Source organism: Brassica napus, unplaced genomic scaffold (assembly GCF_020379485.1).
Source record: "Brassica napus cultivar Da-Ae unplaced genomic scaffold, Da-Ae ScsIHWf_1110;HRSCAF=1577, whole genome shotgun sequence".
In the NCBI taxonomy this organism is placed as follows: domain Eukaryota; kingdom Viridiplantae; phylum Streptophyta; class Magnoliopsida; order Brassicales; family Brassicaceae; genus Brassica; species Brassica napus.
The window spans coordinates 1-8,862 of NW_026014535.1; the positions used below are offsets into that span (position 1 = coordinate 1).

The 8,862-nt window shown below is 38.3% G+C and overlaps 1 pseudogene; it reads right to left on the reverse strand.

Annotated features, from left to right (window-relative positions):
- Window positions 1-55: 55 nt before the first annotated feature.
- On the reverse strand, window positions 56-2,018 carry LOC125595992 (annotated as a pseudogene).
- Between the last annotated feature and the right edge of the window lie 6,844 nt (window positions 2,019-8,862).

An 8,862-nucleotide genomic window follows, 5' to 3' on the forward strand; every position in this document is an offset into this window, starting at 1 on the left:
TAGTAAGTAAGAAGATGCTAGTGGTGAAATAAATTTCAGTGTTTGTGTTTGTTACCATTCCTCTCCAATTCTTGTGCTTTGTAAAAGTCACTCTCGGCTTCGTTGTTTGAGACATGAGCAATTATCCTCGAAGTGTAGTGGTTTATGCCAAGAAAGTCCCATGAGTTCTGAAGCATAAACTCCTTCTCTTCCGGAGTAAATGTAGGAAGATTATCTCCAAGTTTCTGACGCATACTTGCAGGGTAGTCTCCAAAAAACAAAGGATCCAAGAACCTGCAAAAAGATTTTAATCTATTTTTTCAAGGACTGATGTATACTTCAAAACGACGTTTTCCTCTGCCAAGTAACCCCAAGTCAATGGAAATTTGATATTACACCTTCTCAAAAAAAAAAAAAAAAGGCAATTATGCAACTCAATGCATATCTTACTTACCATCCAAGTTGAAAGTCAATTCTCCTACCAGCAGCAACCTTGTCCTCCATTTTCTCCGAATTTGCCTCTGCCCACTCACAATCAACCGACAAACCAATTTGTCCGCCTTGACTTTCCTAGATTCATATATGTAAACGAAAAAGCGCACTGGTAAATAACAAGAACTGTGATGCGCACTAGCTGTCAACAACAGAACCGTTGACGCATCTTCCAATAAACCAAAGGTCCCAGAGAGAGAAGGAAACTAAAGTAGTGGCTATACCTTGTACTTGCTTCTATATACTGAAACAGCAGTTGCATGAGCCAAAACTTGATGATGTGAGACCAAATATGGCTCGATCAAGGGCTTTTCATTTCTTCCAGGTGCAAATATCCCAATGCAGTGTCCATTCACCGAGGTCTGAAGTGGTTATTTAATGTAATCCAGTGCTTCACTCTATCACCAAAATTGGCAAAACAAGCTTCTGCATAGAGGCCAAAATAATCTCTGCACATGAAGAAGAGAAAGATTTAGTGTCAAAACAACCAGGAAGGAGGCTTCATATAAGAAATTGTGGGAAGAATGCAACTGAAGCATAACCTTAAAACTTGTATTTCTGCATCTCAAGATCTTACAGACAAAGATTATACTACTTACACAATTTTCCTGTTTGTCCAACCCCCGATGGATTCCTGGAGATGTGAGGGGAGATCCCAATGGTACAGAGTGACAAATGGCTGAATACCTGAAATAGTAATCATCTTGTGAAATGATCATCATCTACAGACAGTGGAAAAGGCTCGCTGCTGCGGGTGGAGAAAATACCCTTTTCAAGAAGGGAATTGATAATATTATTGTAGAAAGCAATGCCTTCTTCATTGACTTCAGTTCCCAGACCATCTCACAACAAATGCAAACAAAAGAAAATAAGCCTTTCAATTAAAAAAAAAAGCAAAAGAAAAGAACATACCAGGGAAAATGCGAGACCAAGAAATGGAAAATCTGTAAGCGCTGAATCCTAATGCTTCAATAAGCTCAATGTCTTCCTGAAAATTACTGAAGAAATAAGGAAAGCATAGGAAAAAAAAGGAAAAAAAAAAAGAAGTTTATTGTGCTAAACCTTATATCTATGGTAATGATCCACAGCGACATCGCCATTGCTTCCGTCAACAACTTTTCCTGAATCACAAAGTGTTAATCTACATAGTCTTCGTAGTGATAATTAAGCTGCAAGGAAGGAAGGAAGCGGATACCTTCAAGATGAGTGAACTTGTCCCATATGTTTGGCCCCTTTTTACCTTCGTTCCAGCCTCCTTCGATCTATAATAAGAATCAAAGGTTAATACCTTCTTTCTACACAAACTTCAATACAAGTTTCAACCTGGTAAGCGGAAGTGGCGACGCCGAAGGTGAAGGTGGAGGGGAAACTAGAGCGGTAGACGTCCGCAGAGACGGCAACATTATCCAAGTTAAGCTTCTGCGCCATTTCTGATCAGAGTGGAATCCGAGATGCAAAAGAGATGCGTTGACAATAAACTTTCAACACAAACGAAAATAATAATAACAATCATAATGTGTAGTTGTTAAATACCGCTTCGTTCAAAACAAAACAAAATACCGCTTTTCAGTGAGCCGGATAGTTTTTTTTTTTTAATTTCGGTTGAGTCAATTTGATCACTCTCTCCGGTTTATTTTTCCTACGTGTTATCGTATCACTAGTCTTATCTTATAAATAATACTCCAAACTAAACTAATTAATCTTTGATTGTTCACCCTACTTTTATTATTTACTGATTTTAAACTATTTTCCTAGCTTCATCACAATTGATTTAGATCTATTGTGTGTCCTCATTCCTTGTGGATTCGATCCATAAGTACTACAACTGAATCTCTTATTTGAGAGAGTACAAGTCACTCCTTAAGATAATTTGAGTGATATAAAAAGGTTCGAGAGAGAGATAACTTCGGAAGACATGGAGAGATTTATCTCAAATGTGTGAGGATAATCAAGCATTGGGGTTCATTGGAGTTTATTCGAAGAAGAAGAAAATGCAGTGAAAATCGCCTTTAGGGTTTACAGAGACATCAGAGAAAAAGAAAAGAGAAAAGGTTAAAACGTCGAAGTGTCGGTGCTATGTATTAAGATCAATGTGGAGATTTTTGGTCCTGGCTTTAGACAGAGTCCTCACGCTGACTTCTTTGTATTGGGCCGAGAGTTGAAGTAGAAGAAACGATCAACATGGGACGAATTCGCGATAGTCCTAGTCGTCATAGCCTCGAGATTAAATACGAACTGACGTGTTCATCTTTTTCATAAATTTCTACGTAACAACCTGAAACAAGAGAGAGAAACAGATTCAGTGAGAGAGAATATCAAGATCAAGCAAGCCAAAGAACAGTTTTAGCTTCTTATTTTTATCTCTTATGTTGTACTCAGAGATAGATTCACGTAGCTCGTTACAAAGGCTGTAAAGGCTCGAATTATATTATCTCTTGTGAAACTCTTGATGCCACAAAGGATGTGGTGTGTATATCATTCTCTTTGATAGTGAATCTTGGGAGGACGGTCTCCCATGAGAATTAGTGGTTGCTGGCTGTGAACTCGTTAATTTATTGTGTTCATAGCGTAGGATCAATCAGAAAGCAATTCGAAGTTACATTGATAATGTTTAATCATCAATCTTAACTTCTTCGATGAATGGCCACTCCATCATGTCATAGGCTTTACTCATATCCGTTTTATTGTCATTATTTTTTCTCTTCTACTTGGCTTTGTCCGTAGCGCATGAAACATTTCATGTGTTGTCATGAACTTGTCTGTAATCTGTCTTCCAGCAACAAAGGCTTACTGGATTTATGATTACGTTCTGGTAGGAATTTCTTCAATCTCTGGTATTGGACCTTAGAGATTATCTTATAGCTGAAATTGTACAAACTAACCGGTCTGAACTGGGACTTTTATGTTAGCTTTGTTGCTTTGGGATTAAACAAATATGGCTATCGTTTAGCCCTTTTGCCATTGTTCCCTGAAAAAAGAATTGATTAATCATACAGGTTAAATTCTCCTTTGCGATATCCCAAAATTTCTCGTAGGAGAGGGCCATCATCCCATCCGGGCCTGGAGCTTTTTCTGGATGCATAGAAAAAGCGTCAGTTTCACCTCCCTTTCAGAGACCAGAGCTGTTAGATCATTATTTATAGACCCAGTGATTGTTGTTGAAACCTCATATAGCGCTTCTTCTATATCTTCTGGGCTAGAGGACTCCATGATTTACTAAAATAACTAGTAGCAACGCTACCAATCCTTCCTCCTTTTCAACCATATTTCCGGCCGCATCTAAGAGCTGTGTAATCTGATTCCTTGCTCTCCTCTTCTTTGTTAAGGTCCTTTGAATTATGTCTCATTCTCTTAACCATAGTACCTGAATTTTTTTTTTGTTTCCAAAACATTTTCTCTGCCTTAAGAGCATCAGATAGTTCCTTGCTTTTGATTGTTCCTCGGTTGTACCATCATCAATCGAGTAAAGATTCCCGTCCTTCTCTTTCAAATCCTCCACCAATTTTTATGAATTCATATTGTTCTGCCTCCTCCATTGGCTTAAGGCTCTTTGGCAACTAGAAATATTTTCCATAATATTTTCTTCAAGAGGGAGATCTGATGAATTTCATCCCTCAAGAATGACTTGCCTCAATTCCTCATTATCCAACCAACGCTTATCAAATTTAAATTTAACTGTTGCCTTAGTTGGTTTTGTGAGAATGTTTGATAGGACTGGACAATGATCTGATCCCCGTAAACGCAAATACTTGACAGCTGAGTGAAGAAAATTCTCAAGCTAATCCTCATTTTAAGCAGCTCTGTTTAATCGGCATCTGACAGTGGTGCGTCATCTCTTTCCAACCCACGATGTCATTTTCCAGTAAATGGAAACTCCAATATGCGAAAATTACTTAGTATCTGCTTAAAAGGCAAAAACGAGCTTTCAGAGTGTTGTCTTCCAACTTCCTTTTCGTTATGACTAGCGATTTCATTAAATCTCCTATCATAAACCAAGGTCCAGTTTGTGTCGTTGAGAAACGTGTAAGACGTTCCTAAACTTGATCTCTGCATTTTAAGACAGGGTCCCCATAAACAAACGTCAAAAATACTTTTATTCCATCAATGACTGCCTCAATGTCAATAATTTTGTTATTCGTAAATAAAACATTTATTTGAAATTCATCCATAGAAAATAAAGCTAAAACTCTGATGAGGCCAAGTGGCTCAACGGTAAACAAACGATCAAATCCTAAGCCGGCCTGAATGTTTTGCAACAGCAGCCTCCAGTTCTTCGTTTCAGAAAGGAACACAAGTCTCGAGCCTGCTTTTGACAAATGCGCTGAACTGTGAAGTCATTCCCAATCCCCCGATAGTTTCAACTCAGAGACTTCATAGAAGATTGTTCGGGGGTTGACCCCTGCAAACCATTATCCTTGTGAGAGCTGACTTTATCTTTCTTTGATTCACTGTGACGCTTGTTCCCATGATGCTCAGTTTCCCTGGAAGAGGGTAAACCACCCGAGTTAGAATGACGTTTCCTTGGAGATCCCTGACGAAGGAACTCTACATTTTTGCTTTGAAACCCGTATGGTATTCCAGTCTTGCTCATTCCTTGCTTGATGATGAAACTTTTGTTTTTTTCACTCTTTGCAGCAACAATAGTAACCGTTTATTTTGCAATAAAATTTTACCTTCTTCCATTGCTTCCAATTCCTCACCAAGTAAGTCATCCCCTAGGACATCACATTCCACCATTGTTTCATTTTGTTGATCTACAATGGTGGTTGAGTCACCAATTTCCATACCTTGCAAAGTTCCAACAACCTGACCATTATCCGGGGCGTTATACAAATTATCTTTCTCCGTAGGAGAGAAAGTGATAGCGCGGGCAGCACCTTTATTATGGAATGTTACGTTAATCTCACTAGCAAAGTCTTCTCGAGATGGAGTAATTATGATACTGGCAAGCTTCCTACCAGTGTGAGAGACCTTCAGCTGACTGGAAATAGGATCATCTGGCACTGATGTTGACGAGTTTCCAGTCCTGAGAGGATTATACGACTCTGATGTCCACTAGTAACTTTTGTACCTGATTTTCCAAAATCTGCTCTTTTGTCATATTCTCTCCATGTCTGCAACTTCTTATGCTCATTCTTATGTTCATATGGAACATATGGACGGCTGTGTCTAGGAGCAGGACGGAACCATCGATTATCTCCTGGCCTACGTAAAGCTCTCTCCTGATTGTAGTCATATCGTCTAGCATTTCTTTCAAACCGGTTATTATGTTGATTCTTAGAGTGTGATGTTCTGTATGATATTATCTCACTGCTCTTGAGCAACTGACGTCCATTGTGACTGATAATGATCACGATCATCTCTATCCCGCAACAAAGATTGACGGCCAAGAGTATCATAAAGTAGTTGGACACGCGAGAATACTCCTGACTTCATCGATTGAACACACTGATCATCCTCCTTATTTTTGCTGTACCCGACTTCATGACTCAATAATCCACAATATGAACAATGCTTAAATAGCTTGTGATATTTAATTCGAATGGAAACCTCCTTCCCACTTGGTCTCCAGACCTTTTTTGGTGAACACAAGCGCTTTCCTAGTGTCCAAATCAACCAACAAGCGACCTTCAGATAGCTCCATTGTGTCAATGTTGCCAATCTTTCCTCCAATGTTCTTCAGGTTGCCACCATCCAAAGGTGCAAGGGGATTCCTGTAAGATCCACCCATAAGGGAATAATCCACGGATATTCATCATGAACTATCTGTTCCCATCGGACCATCACAAACATGCAAACGTTATAATAAAAACATCCCTGTCTTAACACCCATTGCAAGTCTTTTCCTATGCAAAATTGAATAAGAATATTCCGTTGGCTGTGATTTTATCTCGCATCTCCCATTGGCATGAACTTGATTAGTTTTTTGACGTTTTGTTTTTTAGGGTTTAGGATTTTTCCGATCAAGGACATACGATATTCACGCATGGTGTGGGAGTCGTTCTGATCCACCAGGTGAATAGGTTCATCCTCATCCTCATAGAGGATATCTTTCCCTTCGATATCTGCCATATGAGCAGAACGTAAGAGATCGAGGATCCCATGTAAGTATATGATATCGCTAGGACGAAACAGAGCATTATGAACGGTGAGACGGAGCTAAACCAGCCAAGGAGTCGGATAAAAGCAGGACCTGACGTAAGATCAGATCTGATGAGAGGCAAAACCAATCCAAACCAATCAGAGATCAATGAACCCGCAGATTGGTGAGCCTTTTGGTGACTTGATGAAGAAGACTTAAAGAGACAACACGAAACTGGTGATGAGAAGCAGATTCCTTGAACGTGAAGAAGGAGAGACACGGTTGATCTAATGTCGAAGAACGTTTAGATCAAGAGAACATCAAAACCCCAATGAAGATTTTGATCTCATGAGCCGGCATCCCCTATCGACTCGCCAGTGCTAGGGTTCTTTTAAAAAATATCTATCTCATGACTAACTTATGCAGAGAGTTATACGTAAGCAGTAAATTAGATTGAATATTCATCTATGAACATATATATGTATCGTCAGGTCAATTAAAAAATCCAAAAGTTTGTACACACAAATGGTTTTGTGCTAGTCGCCACTAAGTTGTTCTTAATGCATTGGACAGAGTAATCAAATTGTGAAAATAAGCAAAAGACAAAAGAACAGAAATCATGTGAAGGAAAATTTTGGAGATCAAGCATCATCGTCTGGGATGATCCGCAAGAAAAATAATAACAAGATTGTTCAGAGAGTAGTCACCAAGAGAAAAACTACAGTTGAAATGGTTCTTAAGACTTTGAAAGATCACAACTTTGTCTCCACAAGATAAGAGACGTGAAAGCCTCTTTGTGTTGACTTTTACTTTTAACAACTTTTTTCTCCTTTTCGGGTTCCAATGTAGAATCGACATTTTCCTGTCCTAGAAAATGTTTAGTAAGTAAATAAAATTCAATGCTTCTCGAAACATTGGTCTAAGACAGTTAAACAATAGGACATGAATTTTATTTACTTACTAAACATTTTTCTCGAGAAGCATTTAGTTAAACAATAGGACAGGAATTTTATTTACTTAAATAAACATTGGTTTAGTAAGTAAACATTTTCCTGTTCGTTTGCTCACCCAGGTGATCCATCTGGATGAAGATGCAAATTGATGTTCGTTTTGGCTCTGTTCGTTTGCTCACCCAGGTGATCCATCTGGGTGAAGATGTAAATTGATGTTTGTTTTGTGCATTATAATGCTACATCCAGATAGATCACCCAACTGAATTTTTAAAAACTCATCTCAAATTCTCACCCAAATGAAGGTGAGTCTTGATGGTGCATCTGGATGCAGATGCATCTAGTTCAATCTGAAATGATAAATGACAAAAATGATCTTTTAAAATCAAATATTATTTTCAAATCGTAAAAACGCATTTTTCCGCCAAAACTATAAAACGCATTTTCCCGCCAAAAACCGGAAAAATCATTTTCCCGCTAAAACCAGAAAAAGCATTTTTCCGCTAAAACCGAAAAAACGCATTTTCCCGCCAAAACTGGAAAAAGCATTTTCCCGCTAAAACCGGAAAACCGCATTTTTCCCGCCAAAACCAGAAAAACGCATTTTCCCGCCAAAACTGGAAAAATGTATTTTCCCGCCAAAACCGAAAAAATGTATTTTCCCGCCAAAACCGGGAAAATAGATTTTCCCGCCAAAACCGCAAAAATGCTTTTCCCGCCAAAATCGTGAAAAAAAAAAATTTCTGCCAAAATCGTGAAAAAAAAAAATTCCCGTCAAAAAAACATTTTTCCCGCCAAAACTTCATAACACACTTTTTCCGTCCAAACCGCAAAAACTTTTTTTTCCGCCAAACCCATTAAACGTATTTTCTGCCAAAACCATAAAAATGCACTTTTTCGCGAAAACACACATATTTCCTCAAACACCACAAACATATTTTCGGTCAAAACTGTAAAAAATGCTATTTTTCCGTCGAAACGTAAAAAAAAAATATTTTAGTCATTTTATTAACAAGTCCACCTGGATGAAGATGGAAGTTAAAAAATGAAAAGCAAACGAACATAGTTGCAGTCAGATGATTCATCTGGATGCATGGACGAAATGAAAAAACGAACAACACCCAGATGGAGCATCTGGATAAGACATCTAGATGGACCATCTAGATGCATCTTCCAGATGTACAAACGAACAAGGCCTAAGTAAATAAAATTCAATGCTTCTCGAAACATTGGTCTAAGACAGTTAAACAATATATACCAGTCTTTTCTTTTCGGTCAATGCGAAAGAAAATTCCATTTTTGAGTCTCCAAATCATATTATATTTTTGAATGAAACAAAAACCTAACCAATAATGAACA